Genomic DNA, 25,466 nt, shown 5'->3' with positions numbered 1-25,466 from the left:
CAGATCTCTTGACTGGGGGAGAATGTCTGCATTGTCAGCATTCCGTCCATCATTTGTTTGTTGTAACGCTTTTCGCCCTAAGTGGGATGGGTATTCCCAGACGTGGGACCCGTGCTCACTACGCCACTGGAGTCAAGCTATCCTGGCTGATGACGGCTGATAGCCAGAAACCGGTCCTAGGATGCTTGATTCCGGTCCAGGGAAGACAAGGCTTGGCAGTTCGGGCTGGACTGTTCCCATGAGGCACAGGGTCAAGACTGATTTGCATATGGCCATGTCTAAACTGGGGTGGCGTAGTGGGCAAAAGAACGATGGATTTAACCCAGATCTCTTGACTGGGGGAGAATGTCTGCATTGTCAGCATTCCGTCCATCATTTGTTTGTTGTAACGCTTTTCGCCCTAAGTGGGATGGGTATTCCCAGACGTGGGACCCGTGCTCACTACGCCACTGGAGTCAAGCTATCCTGGCTGATGACGGCTGATAGCCAGAAACCGGTCCTAGGATGCTTGATTCCGGTCCAGGGAAGACATGGCTTGGCAGTTCGGGCTGGACTGTTCCCATGAGGCACAGGGTCAAGACTGATTTGCATATGGCCATGTCTAAACTGGGGTGGCGTAGTGGGCAAAAGAACGATGGATTTAACCCAGATCTCTTGACTGGGGGAGAATGTCTGCATTGTCAGCATTCCGTCCATCATTTGTTTGTTGTAACGCTTTTCGCCCTAAGTGGGATGGGTATTCCCAGACGTGGGACCCGTGCTCACTACGCCACTGGAGTCAAGCTATCCTGGCTGATGACGGCTGATAGCCAGAAACCGGTCCTAGGATGCTTGATTCCGGTCCAGGGAAGACATGGCTTGGCAGTTCGGGCTGGACTGTTCCCATGAGGCACAGGGTCAAGACTGATTTGCATATGGCCATGTCTAAACTGGGGTGGCGTAGTGGGCAAAAGAACGATGGATTTAACCCAGATCTCTTGACTGGGGGAGAATGTCTGCATTGTCAGCATTCCGTCTATCATTTGTTTGTTGTAACGCTTTTCGCCCTAAGTGGGATGGGTATTCCCAGACGTGGGACCCGTGCTCACTACGCCACTGGAGTCAAGCTATCCTGGCTGATGACGGCTGATAGCCAGAAACCGGTCCTAGGATGCTTGATTCCGGTCCAGGGAAGACATGGCTTGGCAGTTCGGGCTGGACTGTTCCCATGAGGCACAGGGTCAAGACTGATTTGCATATGGCCATGTCTAAACTGGGGTGGCGTAGTGGGCAAAAGAACGATGGATTTAACCCAGATCTCTTGACTGGGGGAGAATGTCTGCATTGTCAGCATTCCGTCCATCATTTGTTTGTTGTAACGCTTTTCGCCCTAAGTGGGATGGGTATTCCCAGACGTGGGACCCGTGCTCACTACGCCACTGGAGTCAAGCTATCCTGGCTGATGACGGCTGATAGCCAGAAACCGGTCCTAGGATGCTTGATTCCGGTCCAGGGAAGACATGGCTTGGCAGTTCGGGCTGGACTGTTCCCATGAGGCACAGGGTCAAGACTGATTTGCATATGGCCATGTCTAAACTGGGGTGGCGTAGTGGGCAAAAGAACGATGGATTTAACCCAGATCTCTTGACTGGGGGAGAATGTCTGCATTGTCAGCATTCCGTCCATCATTTGTTTGTTGTAACGCTTTTCGCCCTAAGTGGGATGGGTATTCCCAGACGTGGGACCCGTGCTCACTACGCCACTGGAGTCAAGCTATCCTGGCTGATGACGGCTGATAGCCAGAAACCGGTCCTAGGATGCCTGATTCCGGTCCAGGGAAGACATGGCTTGGCAGTTCGGGCTGGACTGTTCCCATGAGGCACAGGGTCAAGACTGATTTGCATATGGCCATGTCTAAACTGGGGTGGCGTAGTGGGCAAAAGAACGATGGATTTAACCCAGATCTCTTGACTGGGGGAGAATGTCTGCATTGTCAGCATTCCGTCCATCATTTGTTTGTTGTAATGATATTGAAGCAGCATTTGTTTTTCTTAAGTTGATAATTAATCATCCACATGGTGAAAGATAGGGTTTCAATAATAAGTCCAGGGGAAACTATTTGTATTAGAATTCACTTTATGACAACTGTGCATTTCACTATTGCTTTATTAAGGGTAAGAGACAAGGATCCCACTTGCCCTGATGAATCCCCTTGACCGATATCACCATGAAAGAGGACAGAAACATATTGGCCTAGTGTGGATGGATTATCATCATCATCATTATCATCATTATCAGCATTTGTAGAGCGCCTGGTTACACCAACGGTGTGTCCCCGCGCTGAGCAGGATCTCAGAAATGACACGAGATAGGTAGATGAGCCCTAGCTGTCATATTTCAAGGTCTATTCTGGTTATAGGTGGGAAAAAGCCAAGTTTTCAGCCTTTTCCTAAAGACAGCTTCACATGGCTCTTTCCTTAAATCCATTGGTAGTGAATTCCAATGTTTTGCTGCCAGGTATTTGAAAGAGCAGCCTCCTAGCCTGGCCTTCCTAACTCTGGGTACTATTACCAATGACTTTCCTTCAGATCTTAGGCTTCTATTGGGGGTGTAGGGTGTAATCATGTCTTGTAGATTACTTGGGCCTTTATTTGCTAGGATACAATGGCAGAAGAACATTGCCTTGAACAGGATCCTCTTGCCCACAGGCAACCAATGCAATTTGGCCAGGGCCTTTGTGTTGGACAATCTTCTAGGTAGATTCAGCACTAGCCGGGTAGCGGCGTTTTGGACTGATTGCAGCATCATCAGCCTTTTTTTAGCTACACCTAGGTATAGAACATTGCCGTAGTCAATCTGAGAGGTGACCACTTCATGTATTATAGTTTTTCTGGCTTGAACCAGTAGTAGCTCAATGACTTTCTGTAGGGTTTTCAGCGTTCCGAAACATTTGCCTGTTATTTCTCGGATTTGATTTTCATATGTCAGGTTGGGGTCAAGCCATACTCCAAGGTTCTTGACTTCGGTTTTAGGGGTTGGGAGCTGGCCAAGTGCTTCCGGCCACCAAGCTGATGTCCAGATAGAAGGCGCTCCCATTACCAGAACTTCTGTCTTACTGCCATTAAGTTTTAAGCAGTGGTCTGCCATCCATGCTGTTTCTTCCTCCATACATTGGGAAAATTGATGTGCATTATGTTCTGGGTTTTGCGATAGTGTGACGATAAGCTGAGTATCGTCAGCATATGATACTATGGACACTTTGTGGCCTTCCACTAAATTAGCAAGGGGTCCCATATATAGATTGAACAATGTGGGGCTCAGTATTGACCCCTGGGGAACTCATTGTAATAGGGGAGATCTCTTGGAAGTGAATGTGTCTTGTGTAACCTGGAAACCCCTTTCCGCCAGGAAGGATTTCATCCAGCTCAGAGCCATACCCCTGATTCCACAAGATTCTTACCTCTGTAAGAGGAGCCCATGGGAGACTGTATCAAATGATGCACTGAGGTCCAACAGGATCAGTGCAGCTGTGTGTCCTTCGTCCGCCTGTTGTTTTAGAGTTTCTGTGGCCAGGAGCAAGGCAGTTTCAGTGGAATGTGCGGCACGGAAACCTGATTGTGAGCAGTGTAGTAGGTCATTACTATCGCTGTGTTTTGGGAGCTGAGTGTTAACTATTTTTTCTGCGATTTTAACAAAGAAAGGTAGAAGCGAGATGGGACATAAATTAAATAGTACCTCATATTCTATTTGTGTTTTTTACATTAATGGGTGGACCATAGCTTGCTTCCATTCATAGGGAACTTCTCCCGATTGGAAGGAGTCGGAGATAAGTTCTGATATGAAAGGTACAATACATTTTGCTCCTTGTAATAAGATTTTGGAACGGGCTGGGTCCTTAGGTGAACCTGATTTGATTCTGTTTGCTAGTTTCCTCATTATATCTGGCTCTGGCGTTATAAATTCCTCTAGGGTTGCATCTTTGACTACTGTGGATGTAGTGTCTTTGGAACTAGTGTCCTGGCGTGCTTCTCTGGGCAAGTATCATAGATCTTTGTCACTTTCTCTACAAAGAAGTCGGCAATTCTATTGCAGGATTCCTCCGATGTGGAGTGGGGCTCTGTTAATCTATCTGCTGACTGTAGGGATTTTAATATGGCAAGCATCTCTTTTGAGGAGTTTTTGGCCATTTCAATTTTCCTAGTGTAGAACTCACAACGAGTTTTCTTCATCAGAGCATAGTATGTTTTTTGTTGTTGTTTATATTCTCCTTTAATGTTTGCGCAGTAGTTCTTACGCCACCTGCGTTCCAACTGTTTGCACTTTTGTTTGGCCTTCATTAAGGTGTCATTGAACCATGGAGCTGAGATGCTCCCCCTTCATGTATTTTTGGTCGTCCAGGGCGCTATTTCATTCAGCGCTTCGGTTATCCATGATCCCACTTGTCTGTTGGCTAGGTTAATATCCTTGTCCAGCTCTGGCTAATTTTTCCGTAGTGCCTGAGTGAACGAGTCAGGATTAAACTTCTCCCACTTCCTACGGGTTACTGACTTTTTGGGTAAGCTGACTCGTGGGTTTGTGTGTGGGATCTGAAACGGGATTATGTGGTGACCATGGGATTGGCCAGGATGCTCACACTTCCATGTCAGTTATGTTAGTGAAAATAGGATCTAAAATGTGTCCTGCTTGGTGTGTAGGTGCGTTAACGTCTTGGACAAGGTTGAAGATCATGCGGTCTTTACACACAGTTAGTGCCTCTGGTCTAGTAGTTTCATCAAAGTGTATATTAAGGTCCCCTAGAACGAGGAGTTTGCTGTGACATATGGTTGTGTGTAAGAATTTTTCACCTAAGCTGGTTATGAATTGTGTTTCTGGCCCTGTAGGACGGTAAATCAGGAAACCAGCTATTGTATTGTTACCTGCTATTGAAAGCGTGAACAAGATCCCCTCACATTTGCCAAGGTATGTTTCTTTAATGTCGCACTTTATCGTTGATTTCTAGAGTATAGCACCCCCCCCCCCTTTCTCCAACCCGGTCCTGTTTTGCTATCCCATAGCCTTCCGGTAGGGCATCTAGGATATCTGGGGTAGAGCTGTCATTGAGCCAGGTTTCAGTCAAAAACATGGCGTCAGGTTTTTTTACTCCAGTACATCGTGAATTTCATGTTTATGTTTAGTTAGGGATCTACAGTTCAGCAGGAGGAGGAACAGTCCTTCTGTCTGTTGAGTATTCATTGTTGATGAGGTGAAGTCCTTGCTGCAATTGCCGCAGGAGAGTTCCTCCTTGTCTCCGTGTATATTGTATTTACATGCCTCCATAATGGGTGGCAAAAGGCTCTTTAGCTCATTCGCTTTGTATTTAACATCGTGATGGGGTAACCCACAGCCAGGGGTCCTGGCCCATGGGCCCGGTCGGGCGCGGATGGGCACGGAAGGGCTTGACTTAGGAGCGCCTGCTGCACGCATCTGCTGCGCGTCTGCTGCGCGTTTGCTGTCACATCAGAGTTAAGTAGGGTGTTGCTCGGTGAAACTCCTACTCCGCTCCACCCCCGCCTCTTTGAAAACCAGGTGTGGGTAATTGCACTCTGCTTTGCCACACCCTCCAAATAATTGGCACACAGCCGCGCTGGACCAAAGCGGGGGAGCAGGTAAGAATGAGGCTTGTTTAAAAGCGATTAAAAGAGCTATGTGAGGCTTAGTTTAAAAGAAAATAAAATGGTTTAAAACAGGTTTTTTAAAGCAGTTCACAGCGGTGAAAAAACTCTTCCAGCCACCTATGGGATGTGACCAGCTCTCAGCTGCAGCCTATCGTTATCTGCTGCGCGTCCGCTGGCACATCAGAGTTAAGTAGGGTGTTGCTCGGTGAAACTCCTCCTCCGCTCCACCCCCTCCACTTTGAAAACCAGGTGTGGGTAATTGCACTCTGCTTTGCCACACCCTCCAAACAATTGGCACATAGCCTCGCTGGACCAAGGCAGGAGGGCAGGTAAGAATTAGGCTTGTTTAAAAGCGATTAAAAGCACTATGTGAGGCTTAGTTTAAAAGAAAATAAAATGGTTTAAAACAGGTTTTTTAAAGCAGTTCACAGCGGTGAAAAAACTCTTCCAGCCACCTATGGGATGTGACCAGCTCTCAGCTGCAGCCTATCGTTATCTGCTGCGCGTCCGCTGGCACATCAGAGTTAAGTAGGGTGTTGCTCGGTGAAACTCCTCCTCCGCTCCACCCCCTCCACTTTGAAAACCAGGTGTGGGTAATTGCACTCTGCTTTGCCACACCCTCCAAACAATTGGCACATAGCCTCGCTGGACCAAGGCAGGAGGGCAGGTAAGAATTAGGCTTGTTTAAAAGCGATTAAAAGCACTATGTGAGGCTTAGTTTATAAGAAAATAAAATGGTTTAAAACAGGATTTTTAAAGCAGTTCACAGCGGTGAAAAAACTCTTCCAGCCACCTGTGGGATGTGACCAGCTAACAGCTGCAGCCTATCGTTATCTGCTGCACGTCCGCTGGCACATCAGAGTTAAGTAGGGTGTTGCTCGGTGAAACTCCTCCTCCGCTCCACCCCCTCCTCCTTGAAAACCAGGTGTGGGTAATTGCACTCTGCTTTGTCACACCCTTCAAACTATCGGCACACAGCCGCGCTGGACCCAGGTAGGAGTGCAGGTAAGAATGAGCCACCTGTGGGATGTGACCAGCTCTCAGCGGCAGCCTATCATTATCTGCTCAACATAACAGCTATTTAACATCCCTTTCTGTTACTATCCATACCTAAGGAACCCACTAATATAGGTATAATCCTGAGCTTAAGGTATTTTTAGCTGTTCTTTCTGTCCAATGCACTCTTATTAGGAACACCCTTGTAATGAGGTTGAGTCCGCCCTTGTAGTATCATCTTACCAGGGTGGGATGAGGTCACCAAGGATGAACCATGCCACGATCAGTGGGTAAGGCTTCTTCATTCATTCTAATTGTTGCACTGAGGATGAATATACCCCATTTGTGATGACTAATCCGGCCATCATTTACTAAAGATTTGCTGGGTGCCAAGTTAGGCATTACAGTGACTACCATCACATTCTTTTAGTGATTGCTTTTGCTTCTCTGGAGGGTATGCAGTGGTGCACTTTTCCCTTTGTGATAAGTGTTCCAGATTAGACACAGCCCTGGTGCTACCTGACGTGAGAAGCATTACTTTACACAAATTGACTAAAATAGTCTCTGTTCTCCTCCATACTGCCCTGATCATCACAATGAAAGGGGTGGCACATCTATAGCGCAAACATTTAAAATACAACATTCCTGTTTTGTGTTTTCCTTCCATTTGATTTTATGGGAAAATTAACCCATATTTATTAAAATTGTATCTACTCACCGGTGATGGTTGTGTGTGTGCGTGACCCTGGTGTTCTCATAGCCTAAAATAATATTGCAACATATTCAAATAATGGTATTTCTTTCTACAGGTTTGCATGCTGTCTAAAAAAAACCTCCACTATATTCCTAAAAACTCTAGACAAAAACTGTCTGTGACCTAAAACCTACAATTATCTACTCTCCTTTTACTTTCAATTGACTGCTTCCTTTCTGTCAGAACATTGCAAACCACTCACCCCATTCATCACATGACTTTGCGACCCGCTGGTCACACTCTGCCAGACGTATGGCTGCAGCAGTGGGTTATGCACAATCGCAGCGCACACCAAGGTCTAAGCATACATCAAGGTCCAGCAAGGAAGTGTCTGCTGTTCCTTGAGAAACAGCAGTACAATAAGAGCAGGATTGGCCAAACTCTGCAGTAGAAAAGTTGATCCAGTGGAGAAATATTCAAAATAAAACAGTTTGATAACTTCTGATGCAAGAACAAAAGAAACTATTAAAGAGACTTTGTAAAATAACAAGTTTCAAAGTTTGACATGGCCGGCTCAGTGGACTAATGCATCCACTGCAGGGGCCTGTGTTTGACCTCATGGTCACAGGTTCAAATCCCAGTGGGTCCACTCAGCCTTTCATCCATCGGAGGTCAATAAAATGAGTACCGTTGGGTAACAATAAACATCTGTTATTCAGCGCCAAGATGCCCCGTTAGGGGTGAATGTGCGCTTTGCAAATACATATGTTATGGCTGTTTGTTGCAAGATTAAAAAGACTTAATTCTTGAGACTCCCTACTCCCTGATTCTAAGGGAGTGACAAATGGGTAATTCAGGATCAGATTCAGCTAGAAAGGACAAGGTATTGCATTACTTTAAGAGGGCCATAATGTTGTGTTAGGTTGCTGAACAAGCACTGTCTGGTGTGTTTATAGTCAAATTCGGGGTTTAACTAATATTTCGTTCTCTTGTATACTGATCAACGAATTCCCAAAAACACCCTCCTGCAAATTCATACAGGGTGAGTTTTAAGTTTATCATCTTCTGTGGATCAGTAATTCAGGTAGCCGAACCTCCTTTTTCTATGTAAAGACTAAAAGTGTAAAGCCCATTTTAAAAACATAGGGCCATTAACTAATTAAAAACATGCCTCTTCACAGGACCTGCTTCCTGGTGTCCCCTTCCCATCCCCCTCGCCTTTTGCTATGAGTCAGTTTGTCATGTGTTCCACTTGCGACTGTTGCAACAAGGTACTGGTGGCAAATTATTTTATTCTGCTCCAGCGTAAGTATCTCTGCGACCTTGACACTTTCTATCCTTTGCATGCTTTCTCTCTCTGAGTACAGCCTACTCTAAGTCACATGTATGTTTGCCTTGATCCCAATCATTGTATTTCAGCAAATTGCCCACACCTCATTTCAAAGATCACAACTTCTCCTTAAAAAGCCATATCCCTCCAACCTAACACTCAGTGGCCTGGTAGTCAATCGTAGTTCATACAGACTGCAGAATAATTTCCCTAGACTGCCTGACTCTCTCTCACTCTAATTAGACAAAACTGCTATCATTCTTCCAGTACTGCACCATTTCATAGCTATACTCCATCCATCACCAACTAGTCAGGTATGGAATAACTGAAGAGATCTGCCACGTGCCGCTTGCCAATGGAGCAATTTAATTTAGTTCACCACTACGGGTCCCAACTAGCTATGTACTATGACCGCTTTTGGCATTTCACAATTGCAATCAGATATTGGATGATAGTAACAAAGTCCATCCCAGCAGATCTCTGATCCATGTTTTCCTCCATCCTATGCCTGATCATAAACTGAATCCCAGACGTGCGGTTGAATGGTCATCAACATGCAGGTGTTATCATGCCTGTAAGTACCACTACGGTTTCCAGCGCAATCCCCTGGAGAGAATTGTCGCAAAGCCACCACGCTTCTGGATATATTTTCTTGCACTTATAAGCCCCGATGAAGTTCTCCTAGCAGGAACGAAACGCCTTGGTGAGCTTAGTTTTTCTACTGAACATTTGAAAAAAAAAAGAATTTGAAATAAGGGACTTCACACTGAGTATGTTGAGTCTATTGTACTTCATTGAACTGGTGCACCCCCACTTGTAGCAATCTGTTCTGCATGGTCCACTTTACCCACCTGACAACAGACATTGATGAAAGAGCTTAAAAAGGTTTCTTTAAGGAGATAAACAATTCTATTTCTCCTGCCGATCTTGCCCCTGCTTTCATATTTTTTTACAGTGTAATGTATCCACCTACACTCAGTTTTGGATTATCTCCAAAGAATGGATATGAAATCTGTCTGGTGTTTGTTTTCATCCTCTTATCAACAGTAAAGGTGACTTACCCAGGCGTAAACATACGCCTGAAAATATCCAGTGCCAGGACATTGGATACTCTTTTGCATCATACACTATAACATAGCTAGTTTGGCAGATAGTTCCTTTCTGGAGAGAAAATCATTATTCTGCCAGGAGAGAAACATATTTAGGATCATGTCAATGTCCCAAACACTGGAATATCTAGGTTCTGGACTATTAGATAATCTTAGTCCCTTTATCAATTTACACACACAATGGTGTACCCTTACTGCTGTCTCATTTACTGCTTTATGACCCATGGAGACTACTGATCTTAATTTATTGACTGTCCTCTAGGCTACTCCAACGTTGGCCTTTTCCAAAAAGGAAATTCTGGATTTAGACAACTCTTGTTCCCACTGGATCCAGATGTCTCTCCATACACTAACAAGACCATCTCCAGTAACTCTTCACTGTGCCTTTTGTCCATATCTCTCTGATGAAACTTGCAGCAACCTCTGAAAATTAATTGTTCATTCATCTTCATGTGAAATCCTCCAGGACCATCATTCCGATATGTCCATGCATCAGAATGGAATGAGGTTGCCTGCAGCAGTCTAGTAAGAAGTCAGGACCTACTGGCAAGGCTATTGGGAGGTCACATGATAGTTCCATAAGCATAGGAAACCAAACATGCAATTTCCAAATGGGAGTCACTAGAATCAGAGTTGCTGTCTGCCCTATGATATGTGCATACACTCTGGACATCGCAGCAAATGGGGAAAGGGCATAGTTTTGGATGTGTGACCAATGTATGAATGCTTCCACTGCATTCGCTTCCAAATATGGTCTCCAGGTGAAGCATACTTATATTATAGTTAGCTAATCGTTTAACCTAAACGTGTGAACAGATCTGTGTTGCATGGTCCCCATCCGGTCATGCTATTCACTGGTGTCTGAGCTATACCTGGAATTCTGATCTGCCACTTCGGTCTGACGTCCTGGAAAGTATATTGCCATCACGAATATCTGTTTTTCCAGCCAAAAGTGGGGAGGATTTGAACATTGATCTTCCATTCCAGGCCTCCATGTGATATAGCCACCCTTGGATCTGCATCCTGGCATCTTGCGATAACTGATATAGTTGTGAGTAGACCATTTCTCTTCTGAGGTTAGATGCCTTGAGTATTTGAAAAGCTCTATAATGGCAGTTTTTGCGGAAAAATCACTCATATTGATGATAGTAGACCCACAATTTTGACTAATTGTCTGAAAGAAACCATGTCCATTTTTATGGCCATATTTAGTTCCTTCTTGCTCCTAGCCATCTTCTTCTCTGAAAGACTTATAGTTGCCTTTTCTGACTCTATTACCTAACCCAGAAAAGACAGTGCTTGAATCAAGACCAAACCTAGATTTGCTTGATTTATCACAAAGCCTAGATGCTGCAATAAGACAATAGTTGTTGTCAGGTTGGAGCCCAATTTATGTTGACATTGGTCCATCAGAAGAATGTTGTCCATATAGATTGTTAACCTTATGCCCCTTTTTCTCACCACCATTTGTAGGAGCTTGGTAAAGTACCACAGAGCCAATGACAGACGAAAAGACAGAGGCAGAAATCAAATACCTGCAACCTCCCAAAAAATACCAGGACTCTCCTGTGTGAGGCATAAATGGGGACTGTCAGATAAGCTTCCCTCACGTTGAGTCTGAGTGAGGACAGCTCTCAGAACATGTATCCCTTCCATTTTGAAGTGGTAGTAAATGAGCCACTCGCTGAACTTTTTCAAGTTTGTCACTGGTCTGAATGCCTTGTCTGTTTTTTTGTCAAACTTATGTTTATTGAAAAGTTTTCCAAGTACATCATAGGTTATTACCATCATTTTATACATCACCAGATGTGTTGTCGGGTACGATAAGATGGAGGGTGTACATAGTAATACATTGCCTAGGTAATGACCCAGCCCCAATCTCATAGTGAATGCTTAAATGAAGGGTCCAGTTTCTGACGACGATGGGCCTTGGGCCATTGTCTCGTGATCCTTATTTAAAATCAAACAATTAATGAGGTGTCCCATCTTTCTTTTGTGATGGTAGTTTTTCAAAGACCTCCAACCGGGAGGTGCCATATGAGGTACAATAAAGTTTTACAAAAACAACGCCCAACTAAGGAGTAACCAAAAGCCCTTCCCCTCTCCCCCCTCCCCCCTCCCCAACAATGGTGGCGGCAAAATCAAATTGGCATATTCAGCACATGAGAGTAGCAGGTAACTCAAAATTTAAAGAGATGAAGTGCTCTGACAGAAGGAGGACAGCCAGCCGATGGTAGTCCTCGTGAGAGAAAGGTGACTAACGGGTCCCATTTGAATTCAAAATTCTTGTAATTATCCCTAAAAATATCAGACATTATCTCTAGTCTGAGTAATTTCCACAATCGAGAATGCCAAAGGGAAGTTGCCAGGGCTTCCCTCCACTTCCAGGCGGCCGCTAGGGTCACTTTCACCGCACCTATACAGAGCCACAGATTGTCTTGTCTGCTCGGGTCTGGTGCTCCAGGGTAGGGTCGTGAAGCGTCAAAAGGACCCCTGCCATGGTGGTTGGGATGGGGTATCCCAGCATGTCCTTAATGTGTGCAAGTATTTCTTCCCAGAAGGGGCGTATAGTCGGACAGTCCCACCAAATGTGCTGAAAGTCGCCAAGAAGCCCGCAACCCCTCCAGCATCTATCGGAAGTGTTGGGAAAGATCCGTTTAAGCTTGGACGGATGGAGATACCAGTCCATCATGGTCTTAAGATGGGCTTCCCAAAGTTCTACGGAGTGGTTGAATCGTGTGATATCGGTCCATAAATGTGCCCATTCGTCCTCCGAAATACTGCGCTGTAATATGTCTTCCCACATAGACATATATCGCGGCCGTGGAGAGAGTGTGGTAGTGAGTAGGAAGTTATATATAAACGAAATCACCTTTTTCATAGTAGTGGCTTTGGCGAGGAAGGACTAAAATCTTGTAGGAGAATGGGTGGCCGCTTCCCGCACCTGAGGCGTGAGGGCACAGTGCACAGCTGAGTGTAATGGTATCGTTCTGTGTTCCCTTGGCCATAGTCCCGCTTGCAGTTGTCAAAGCTGAGGGGGTCAGCGTTGTGAAAGAGGTGTGTCAAAGCAAGGGATCCACCCTCCTTCCACGCATCAAAGGGTCCCTCTTGTAATCCAGGGGGGAATGCGGGTTTAAAATGGAGTGGTATAAATGGCGAGGGGAAAGAAGTCCATCTGTCATCTCCCGCGACTGAGTCCCACACTTTCAAGGTGGTGCGTGTGGGAGTAATGTATGCATTCTGGGGTCTGTCCTTCTTGGGACACCAAGCCAAATCGATTGTCCTCCCTGCCACACTACAAGCCATATGTAACCAATGTTCATCGGATTCCCATTTAGACCACTCAGTCAGTACTCTCAATTGCGCTGCTTTATAGTATAGTTTTATATCTGGGAGTCCCACACCACCCTCCGCTCGGGAGCGACATAATAGGGAGAAAGAAAGGCGGGCGCGCCCCCCTTGCCAAATAAAGTTCAGAATCATGGTTTTAACTCACCGAAAGAAGTCCCTGTCTAGTTCAAAGGGCAGGGCCTGAAATAGGTAGAGGAGCTTAGGAAGGTGTGTCATCTTGATAGCGTGTATCCGGCCAAGCCAGGACAGAAAGAGAGTTTTCCATTTCACGAGATCTGTTTGGATACGAGTAAGAATAGGGGGGAAGTTGGCAACAAAAAATCCCTCTACCCTAGGTGTTAGTTGGATCCCCAGGTATTGTAAGGAGGAAGTGGTCCATTGGAGGGGGTGAGGGGTTGGGGCCTGCGGATTTCCGCTGGTGGGAGCGTGAGGCTAAGGATGTAGGATTTGCCAAGATTTATTTTAAAGCTGCTTCAAATTGCTCAAGTTCTTATTGTAAAGGTGGAAGAGAGTTAGCAGGGTCGGAGAGTGACAAGAGGACATTGTCCGCATAAAGGGAAATTTTGTGTGAGTCTCCACTGAATGGTATTCCTTGGATGTCAGGATTGGCTCTACTCGCTAATGGCGCAATGCTAAGAGTAGGAGTGAGAGAGGGCACTCCTGTTGGGTGCCTCTAGAGTGAGAGAAGGAGGTTGAGTGTACTCCATTGACTAGAACTTTATATCGGGGTTGGAGGTAATTAGTTCGGATCATAGTAAGAAATTTAGGTGCGAATCCGAAGCCCGTGAGGGTATTAAATAAGAATGTCCAGTCTACCCTGTCAAAGGCTTTTTCAGCGTCAAGCCCTACCAAACAGCGGGGATTTGACATCTGTTGGTCTTCTCTATTAGATGTACAATTCGGCGGGTATTGTTATGTGTTTGTCGACCCTTGATGAATCCCGATTGGTCCGGGTGGATAAGAACAGGCATGAGATCATTCAGTCGCTCAGCTAGGATGGAGGAATAAAGCTTCGCATCAAGGTTCAACAGGGCGATAGGCCGGTACGAAGCGCATAGATGGGGATCCATCCCTGGTTTGGGTATACCAGAGATCATGGCCTCAGACATTGACCCGGTGGTCTCACCCTCCTCTGCCATTTTGTTAAAGAGCCACGTGAGATGTGGAGTGATGTCAGGAGCAAAAGTTTTATAAAAGAGGGCAGTATATCCATCCGGTCCCTGGGCTTTGTGGGGCTTAAGAGCTTTAATAGCAGCGTTGACTTCTTCAAAGGTAATGGGGGCAGTGAGTAAATCATTCCATTCAGGAGAGACCCGTGGAAGGTGTAGTGCCCGAAGATAATCTTGTTGGGTATCGGAGTCCAATTGATCCCTAGTGTAAAGGGCTTTATAGAATGAGCCAAAGATCTCAGACTTCTCCTCGTCTTTATGTGTGAGCTCCCCAGTGGGCCCCTGTATACCTCCTTTGTACTCTCTTTCTCGTTTGTCTTTTAGCTGCCTAGCTAGGTGTTTGCCAATCTTATTGCCTTGTGAGTAGGATATATGTTGGAGTTTGAGGAGTGTGAATTCCGCCCTGTTGTCATAAATAGCTCAAAGTTTGCCCCTCAGAGCAGTAAAGTTGCGAAGAGTTTCCCTTGTGGGATTCAATTTATGGGCATGCTCGGTCGAGGCCAATTCTTTCTCCAACGCTTCCCTCTCTCTGGTGTGTTGCGCAATTAGAGCCGAGTTAAGGGCAATGCATTTCCCTCGAAAGACTGCTTTAAATGTGTCCCAGGTGGTATACTCCGAGGTATCTTCCGGTTTATTAATGTCAAAAAATTCAGTGATGGTTTATCTCAGCTGAGTGCAGGATGCTTTATCCCGCATAAGAGAGGTCGGAAAATACCATCTGGGAGTAGTCGAGGCATCACTATTCCAGGCCAAGCAGATTGAGAGTAGACTATGATCAGGCGCTGAGAGAGGGAATATTTTAGCATCTTGCAAGACGGCCATTAAGGATTGGCTAATGAAAATATAGTCAAGTCGGGAATATGTACAATGAACATGAGAGTTAAAGGTGTAATCTCAGGAGTGGGGATAGATAGTACGCCAAGCGTCCAGAAGGCCCATGTCGTGGAAGTGTTGCTGAGTGTCAGTGGAGAATGAGCCCATTTCAGAGCGGTGTGGGTGCATGCTATCTCGATCCTTCTGCCAGGTCAAGTTAAAGTCGCCCATGAGTATCATCGGCCCCTCCACGAAAAACAAAACTCTCCCCAGTAGTGTTTTTAAGAAGATCGTTTGCCCAGTGTTGGGGTCATATACTGCTATGAAGGTACAGATTTTACCCATCAGACGACCCTTGACCCTAATCCAGCAGCCGTCTTTATCGGTCTGTATGTCCAGAGGTTGGAATTTTGTAGCGGAATGGTATAGGATCGCCACCCCTCTATGTTTCGTAAGTGCAGAGGAACTGTATATTAGTGGATAGTGCTTGTGTTGGAGGCGTGTGTCCTCAGCTCTGGCTAAGTGTGTCTCTTGCAGGGCCACTATGTCGATATGGTGATCAATAATATACTTCCATACCTTTTGGCGTTTTTGAGGGGAGTTAAGCCCTTTAACGTTCCAGGTTCCAATGGTAATCGTCATTGTGTTAAGGGGAAAGATATTGTCTCATTGGTAGTCGTATCAGGCCTATCGCAACTTGAGCCCCAGTGTGTTCCCAGAAATAAGTGTCCTACAATCTAGTGGTACCTGTAAGTATATTAATGCAAGAAAACCCATCAAGTAAAAATATTAAAAAGCCGCCACCATTTCCCTCCCGTCCCCTCCCCCCAAACCCCCGAAAAATTAAAACAAACAGTAACAAAAAATGCGATAGAAAAATCGCTGCCATGTCCCTGGCTGGGGGATCAAGCCCCTCAGAGACTAGGGGGGACGGCACGTCCGAGGACCCCATCCGCACCCATCCCGGGTACAGATCAAAAGAACATCTTGGTGCGGCCCAGGAATATCCGCCAGGACATGTCCACATCTGGTAGGGATAAGAAGACACTTCACCTGTGTATAGAGGCAAAGTATGTTGCAGATCCCCTATATCATTGTTGTGTGACTTTACCTTGGGAGGGTGGGCCACAGATGAGTCTGAGTCTCTAGGTAGCGCACTTGTCTGTTTTTTATACTGGAAAAAGATTGCTTAGAAAACTTCTCGGGTAATCCACTAACCTGTAAATCATTACTTTGTTCTCCAGTTGCATCACTCCCTTGTCTATGATATCCATTTTCTGGATCAAAAATCCCAGGACTCAGGGTTGAGAAATCTGTATCACTGACCCATTAAACTCTTGGTGAAAACCCTGAATTGTTTCCAGCACCCATGGGTCAGACGTGACTTCACTTCATTGTCTATAAACCATCTTAATGTATCCTCTAGCATGCAAAAATTGATACTCTTTACCAGACAATCATCTGGGGAAGTACGCTCCTCCTCTGATGTTGCCTCCATTGACCCTGCCTCGGCCAGATCCTCTGGAGGGGAGTAAAGAACTTGTCTGGTATCCATCGTACCTGCCATTCTTCCCCCTTCCCTATCCTCAAAATGAACCTTGTTGAAATATACAAGCCAGAAGAATGGCCCTGCTTCCTCCAGCCCTTTAGACACCCTTCCCATGGAATATCTTTTTAATGGACATTTGTGCCTTATCTAAGGCCGAAATGGTTGCTAGGAATTTTGGCCATTCTTTCACAAATGGGGTCCCCAAATATGTTGCCCTAGGAATGGTACCTGCCTCTAATGCAGAGAGATCCCCATCTCAGGATCGATCTTTATCAAAATGGGCCTGTGTTGTTCGACTGAGAGTGTGCAATTGGTTTCACCAAGCATGCACACCATCCTGTACACCCATGCTGAACTACTTCTGTGGACATAGATCTACCCAAGACTTTGACTCCTCCGTTAGTTCCAGGATTGCTATGAGAGACTCCACGACGTCAAGCTACTTGTCTGGACAGGCCCTCCATGTGCTATTGATACGTTTCTTAGGGTCTTTCATGTATTTGGTGAAGAAGATAATCATTTTGGGGTCTATGTCAGGGGTCACAGTTATTCTGCTCTCTAAAGGGGATCTGGCCCATTTCGTCCTCAGTCTCTCCCTAGCCTCTTTTTCCAGAGGTTGTCTAATCTTTTTGGTGTCACAATTCGTCACTTTCTGGTCCTTAACCCACTTCAAGGATTACAGATGATATATAAGGTTAGGTTTGAGCATTTCAGATAGGGGGACCTAGGGAAACCTCCTTCCCAGGCACTTCTGTAGGAGAGGTTCCAGGCCACCAGGGTCTGCTGCACCCAGGTTCATCCTCATCTGTACTCCCTGTCACTGGAACAGGGGAACCCATATTATGGTCAATGATTAAGGAGCAAAGTTACCTATGTTTTTGGGGAGTACTGCCTCTAAAAAGTGACTCTTATGTGCTCTTATGGAATGCTTTGTCTAAATTGTTTGAAGCCTTCCAAGTTCCACGCTTCCCAATTTCTTCTATAGGACATTGGTCTCCAGGATCCACACCCTTATAAGGACATTGTCCCTGATGGATGAACCCCTCCCATAGGCTTGGGAAATCATGCCTACCTCTTGTTTAATTAGCTGGTCACTAAACTGCTTCTAATGTTGCCAAGAATAGAGACCATTTCATTCCTCATGGCAAACCATCCCCTCCTCTCCCGCTTAATAGTGAGAGTGGTCATTGTCCTTAAAGGACTGTTTCCCACAGGGAGAAGTGGAGGGAAACAGAGGTTCTTCAAGGGTTCCACATACTGACCTCAAAGGTGCTTACAGGACAAACCCTCCAATCCCGTAAAAATACAAAAAAAGACCTGCGTTTTGAGGTCTGCAGATTCATAGAATACGTCTCCACAATAGAATAATGGAAGGCTTCAAAGGAAGAACTTTATTTATTGTTCACGAATGGAATAGACTTCATGGGCCAACACGTGTTTCATGACAATAGGTCACTTCATCAGGGCCAATATGCACTCACTTGGAGCTTGTGCATATACATTATCACAAGAAAAGGTGACAAAGATAATCAGAAAAAGAGCACAAGAAAAATTATAAAAACGAAGGGATAGAAAAAACATTAGAGAATCTATTAATTAAGTAAACAATGGCCTCAATGGTCCCCTCATTCACTAGACCATCCAACATTTCCTTCAACTCACCTCTCACATTGATAGAAACCCCCCACAGTTTTTGCTTTACAGGAACAGCGTTATCTTTAAGTTTAATCCTGTGAGTAAAATCACATAACTTTCCCAAACTTTCAGTAAAAACATTCTTGAAACTGCATACCACATCATCTCTATTAGTATTCTCCTTGATCGACAAAATCTGGGAATTCTTAGCTTCATCACACAATTGGACAGGATCATCAGCACGCGTATTGAGAATAATCCCTAGCTTCCATTGGTCTCTCAAGCCCAATACATCCACACCTTTTTTTGCTACATACAACTCAACATGAGCACACCTACGCTTAAAAACTAAGGAGACACTCACAAAACCATCTAAGTCAATGATGGTACCATCAAAACTCTCAGCAACTACATCAGACGGTACCAACTGACCGAGATTGAGCACATCATGAAATCTTTCAACAAAATACTCACGAGTCACAATAGTCCAAGGGGACCCAGAATCACCATAAGGACCACCTCCACACCAGACACAGTTATCACACACTTAGGAGACAATTTGATGGGTTGTTCTGACGAAACAGCCCTAACCTTACTCTGTCGAATGGGCAGCACAATACCTTGGCCAGAGACACTTCTGTTACCACACACATATCCCAACGTACTGGCACTCAACACTGCGGTAAACAAAATTCTTCCAGGAGCCTGATTAACGTTTGTCCTGGTACTCTTGCACACACGTGCAAAGTGACCAATACGACCACACTTAACGCACTCTTTGTGAATAGCAGGGCAACCAGCATATGACGCCACATGTGTACTACTGCCACACCTGTAACACTGATGTGAAGAAGACTTGTAATTTCTATCCCATCTTCCCCCGCCAATCATGTGTGCACCACCATTCACTCCCAATTTGTCTGGGCGGGGATCTTCTACCGCTTCCCAACCTCAACACGCTTTAAGGCACACACATCCTCCTCCTCTCTTATGCTGATTAACACTTTTCACCACTGACATCCATTTCTGCGACTGCTCTATAGCAGTGGTTCCCAAACTTTTGACTCCTGAGGACCCCCATTGAGTAACCGCTGGAAGCCAGGGACCCCCAAGCAATTTGTAGGATTTAAATTTCAAACATTAAAACAATCATTTGAAAAAAATAAACACACATGTGCACACAAAACAAATACTCGAATTACGAAGGATTTTAGGGGCATATTTACAAGCCCCTATCGCCATGGGAACGCCACTTTTTGCGACGTTCCCGTGGCGATAGGGGCTTCGCCTTATTTACAAGGCAGCATTAAGCCACATAACGTGGCTTAACGCTGCCTTGTCAATAAGACCCCCTTTCATGCAATGCTTAGCGTGAAAGGGGTGGGCAGTGGGTGTTCCACCACACAACACATTGATTTTGACACTGCCCCCTATTTACAAGGGCAGCATAAATAGGAGGCACAGCCAAAATTAAGACCAGGGAAAACCTGGTCTTAACTTGGCGAAACGAGGAGAAATGGTTTCTCTCTCCTCCTTTTTGCTTTTTCCCTGTGTGCTGCCTTGTGCAGCACACATGGAAAAAGCAAAATGCCTTGGATTGTTTAGGTAAAGGTAGGTGACCCTTCCTGCACATAAAAAATCTTAAAAAGAAAAAGACATTTGTTAACTTTCATGTGTGCTGCATTAAGCAGCACACATAGAAGTGATAAAACTGCATTTTAAGATTTCAAGGGGGACCTTCCTGTACATAAAAAATCTTCCTCTGCGCGCAGACACCCTTGAGCTATGGCACAAGGGTGCCTGCCTTGTTGCTACACTGCTAAGTGTAGCGCAATGGAAAACGCAGGACTGCACCATATTCTTGTAAATATGGTGCAGCCCTGCATTTCTGAATTGGCGGAGCGTGTTTTTAAGCCAAGGAGACTAACGACATGCTCCGCCACTTCTGTTGTAAGTATCCCCCTTAGTATTTTATATTGAAAGAATTTGCAAAAAACAAAACATTGTAATGGGAAGGTTGATCCTGCATCTGCGTGACTAACTTTTAAATGGTTGGTTTTATTTCGCTCTACGAGGCTCCTGCTCCTGCCAAGGCCAGACTGGAAACCCAAAGCAGCCCTGGCAAATATTTTCAGACCAGTCCCCATACGGTGCACACCAAGTGCAGTGAGTGAGCCTGACTACTACAAAGGGGAATTTGGGACGCTGTCCTCCCCAAAAAATTTAGGATACAATAGTGCATTCTACAACACATTTATCACTATATATTTAATTGTATCAGCTTTGGAAGAATAGTAAATAAAGACCTTACTATGCACCAGGATACAACAGTCTTTGTTGGGGTTCTTCAATTATCCCTTACTAGCACCCTCCAACAGTGCCTCTCATCTCTCCATAGCTTCTCTCATACCATTGTAGGATGTCAGAGCACTTTACATTACACGCATATAGAGACAACGAATTATACGTGTAAATCAGTGTATAGAAAATGTTACATATGGCAAAGGGGACTACAAGGTGTAGGATTCACATGTCATTGATACTGATAGGCATTTTTAAAGAGTGCTTGGTCTGGAGAAGCACAAACTCAGGATTCAGAACATAACACAGTGGTTAGCATGGTCTTTAACAATAAAAACGTATTTCCAGCCAAATAAACCTTTTAGCAGCATCAGAATAATGAAAGACTGGCAAAAAACATAAGTTACTAACTTGTACCATGCAGTTTGCAAACAGCTCTTTAATGCCAATTTATAGGTCACTGTGCTAGATTACGATTGTTACTTATGAACTGCACAGTAACAAAAGAATCTCTGTGACAAAAGCAGTAACCCACTGACCTATGCACATAAAATACTGTTTTTTTAAATTGCATGGTACACCTTCTTTGCAGTAGGCATATTAACCCTCTGTGCTACATTAGATAAGTCAATGCTACTACTGGACAAAACTCTTATCTCTCTGCAGCAGATACATTATTCACTGGCGTTATCTTGACCCTTTTATTGTTGCTCGAAAACTGCTAATTACACAAGGAACTTGCAGTGCTTTTTAAACTGCTGCCTGCGGACCCCCTGAGAATGTGTCACGGACCCCTGGGGGTCCTCGGACCACAGTTTGGGAAACACTGCTCTATAGCTTTTGCAGTAGAAATAGCTTCTTCTAATTTGGGATCACCCATAACCCACAACTGTTTTTGAGTCTTTGTGCTCCTAACATGCACAATAATCTAATCCCTAATCATCTCATCAGACATGGGACCAAAATTAAAGTGCACAGGCAACCCCCTCAAGGCAGTCAAAAATTTGTCAAAGGACTCTTCTTCTTTTTGGGACTTCGTATAAAATTTAAACCTGCTGAGTGCTACACTGGTGATGGGCTTGGATCTTAGTTCCATCCGCAACATTGCCTCCTTGTAAACATCCATATTGCCTTGGCCGCTCAGGAGAGTAGCTTGGGGCAAGGTCCTGAACCACAGGCGTCGCAGCACACCAGAGAGGCATTCGGCCTCTCTGGTGGGAACCCGATGATGAAGCATGTCACCAACTAGGTTGGTGAGTGAGGGTTCTTTTAACAAATATTTTTGGTTTTTGCCCGTGCCTCTTTTTGCTCCCTATCCCCTTGTCACTCTTTTGTTGTTTAATTGATTTAACCAGGGGGAACAAGAGTGATAGTCCCTCACCCTCTCTGTGTTTTTGTGATATTTTGCAGCGCACAGCTGCGAGGGTTAACTCCCTTTCTTTTTGCCCTACTTTAGCGACTCTACTTATAGCAGCATGGATAACCTTGGCCTCTCTTACTCGAATGAAGAGGTGGATGCTCTGTTGGCAGACCCCTCACTTTTTTCTGACCCCTCGATCGCCCAAACAATCTCACAAACCACAGAGTGGGATAAATTGAGCGAACAAAAAAGAAGGCGAATACGTACCATTCTCCATGGCACGATCCTCACTGAGTATTTAAGAAACAACATAGCACCCAAAGGTCTGCTGGTTACCAACGCCCCTCGCATTTTTCTGGATGATGCACAATTCAGAAAAGAATGGGCACAGATCGCCTGGCACTGTACCAGGGATTGGTTAGTGCTTATAATAAAAACAGCGCTGAGGCTCTCGGAGGCTATTATGGTAGAGATCCAACTAACGGAAACCCACTTCAGAACTACCTTAACTGGCTACAAAAAACGACTAGATGAACTGAACAAAGAGATCAATGAGTACAAGGATTCCCTCACGCAATCTAAAGCACAGAAATTCCAGAAGGATTTATCAAGATGGTCCTATACAAAGGCATACCCATACACCAGCCCAGACTACACTCCACCTTCAAGAAATGACTACAATACGGATAGTTCATTTGATGGTTCAACAGCAAGTGATTCGAGTGGTGATAGCTATAAAGCACGCCAACGGGGAAGGGGAAGGAATAGGCGACAATATAACAACCAGACCTGGCATCCCTTCCAGCAATCATCTTTCCAACCCCCACCATTCCATCCCATGATGGGTTGGAACCCTGGTTTTCTACCGCATCCCCAATACCAACAGAACCAGTATCGCCCCCCTTTTTTAGAGAGGGGCAGAAGAGGCCGCGGACGGAGAAGAGGACCCACTCAAGTCCAATGGCAACAGGACGAAACAGTGGGGGACAACACGCGGAGCAAGGCACCACGAGCAGGCCCCAGCAACCAAAGAGTTTAATTACAAATCTCTCCTCAGTGATACTGACACCTGATGAGACATCAGTCTTGGAAAAAGGGCTAGGTTTTGTACCTACGGCCCATTTCGATAAATTCAAACTCAAATGTGAACTCTCAAATTTCTTCAGGAAACTGAAACTTAAGAGTTTCTTTGAAAGGCAGCCTCTGGATAACACCCAGCCGCTACCAAGTGACACCGGGTTTAAGGTAAAATCCACCTTCACCCCGCCTCCTTATGCTATTCCACTGGAGATTACAGCGTTTGAACAGGCAGTATCCAACGATATTGACGCCTTTGTAGAACCAAATCGCTTCAAGAACATGAAAACTGGCGAGTTTCAAGCTTTACATTCTTTACAAGCCAACCCAAACATCGTGATAAAATCGGCAGACAAAGGTGGCGGAGTAGTAATACAAGACACTACTGCCTATGACACGGAGTGCAGACGCCTCCTCAATGACCCTATCAGCTATACACCTCTTGTTACTGATCCCACCGATGAAATCCGAAGTACAATTCACCAACTGGTAGAAAACGCAGAAACCCAGGGTTTTATCACCAAACAAGAAGCAACTTATCTCACAACCAGTGAGGGTATCATCCCTTACTTCTACACCCTCCCTAAAACTCACAAGAACAGGATACCTCCTCCTGGACGTCCCATAGTATCTGGGATTGGCTCTCTTTTGGAACCCTTGTCACGTTACTGTGATTTCTTCCTGAAACCACTGATACAGGCTACTAGTACCTACCTTAAAGACACGAAAAGTCTACTGGCCCTCCTCCAAGAGATCACTCTTCCGGATGGGGTAATTTTTCTGGTGACCATGGACATGGCCTGTACACCTGTATTCCCCAGGATGACACCATCAATGTAATCAGGAGCACCCTTGATTCCAGCCCTTGGAGTCATACAACACCGCGTGATTTTGTGATCGCATGTGCCACACTTGCATTAAAAAGAAATTTCTTCGAATACAAGGGCAATCTGTTTTTACAGTCAACCGGCACATCGATGGGCAGCACTTTTGCGCCTTCGGTAGCAGGGCTGTATGTATTTGATTTTGAGAGTAAATTCATCCTAACGCCACAAAACCCTTTTTCGTCCAATATTTTCTTTTGGAAAAGATATATTGACGACGTCTTGATCATCTGGCAGGGTTCTGAGGATTCCCTCCTTGATTTCTACAACTGGGTGAATGGATGTGATCCTCACCTCAATTTCACACATACTCACAACAAAGATGAAATGATCTTCTTGGATGTGGTAATCACCAGGGTAGGCAATATCCTCCAAACTAAAACCCACCACAAACCGACGGCAAAAAACAATTTACTACATTTCACCAGTTACCACCCTCGCCCATTGAGGGAAAACCTGCCATTCGGTCAATACCTACGGCTCCGTCGTAACTGTAGTGAGGTTTCAATGTACAAAAAGCAAGCCAATGATCTTACTGCTAAATTGAAAGATCGTGGTTACCCTACCAAAATACTGGCTAAAAGCAACAAACGAGCTCGTAACCAAAACAGAGAAGCCCTTCTGGAAGTTTATGAGAAAGGTGATCAGGACACTACACCTCTCACTTGCGTCACAACTTACAACGCAGCCTCCAACGCAGTGAACAAGTCCATAAAGAAAAATTGGAATATTCTGACGAGCAATAAACATGATTGGGAGAAGCCCTTATTCTCTTATAAAAGAGCAAGGAGTATTAAGGACTCCCTTGTACATACCCGTCCTAAAATTCAAGAAAGAAATCAAGATCAGTCCGTTGCCAGTACGTGGGGTCTTCCGCCCATTGTTGGCCACTACCCCTGCGGGTCATGCAGTGTCTGTCATTTGACCTCCCCCTCTAAGTATTTACTACTGGAACAAGGCAAACAATGGATACAGAGAATGCACACCAATTGCAATTCCACCGATGTGGTCTACATGATCACTTGCCCATGTGGACTGAGATACGTCGGTATGACGAGTAGAAAAATAAAACAGCGCATTTGCGAACATCGTAGCACCATCCGATGTCGCAAACTGAGCACTAAATTGGCTGAACATTTTTTACAGTTGAACCATACCACAAATGACATGAGATGGACGATCATCGAAAAACTCAGGCCTGGAGCAAATAACCAACAATTGCTATTTGAGAAAGAACAACGTTGGGTCTATTGTTTATCTACTCACCTCCAAGGTCTGAATGACAATATCCCTTGGGGTTCCATTTTAAAAAACATACATGACATCAACTCCTTAGTAGCCTCCGTGTAGTTCTTGGAACCGCACACTGCATTCTGTGTTTGTTTGCCAGCACGATTTACCATGTTGACATTAACTCCCTCGTTCATGGCTGCCCATAGATATTCCTTATGATGCGATATATGCCAACCAGGGTATATTAACATCCAGGAAATTAGTCTTCAATTTGAGATTATACGTTGGAAATTTACGTTTTAATAAACGTTTACATCAAAACAACCTCCAAA

This window comes from Triturus cristatus, chromosome 6 (assembly GCF_964204655.1).
Source record: "Triturus cristatus chromosome 6, aTriCri1.1, whole genome shotgun sequence".
Taxonomy (NCBI): Eukaryota; Metazoa; Chordata; class Amphibia; order Caudata; family Salamandridae; genus Triturus; species Triturus cristatus.
This window is presented reverse-complemented; position numbering follows the sequence as displayed.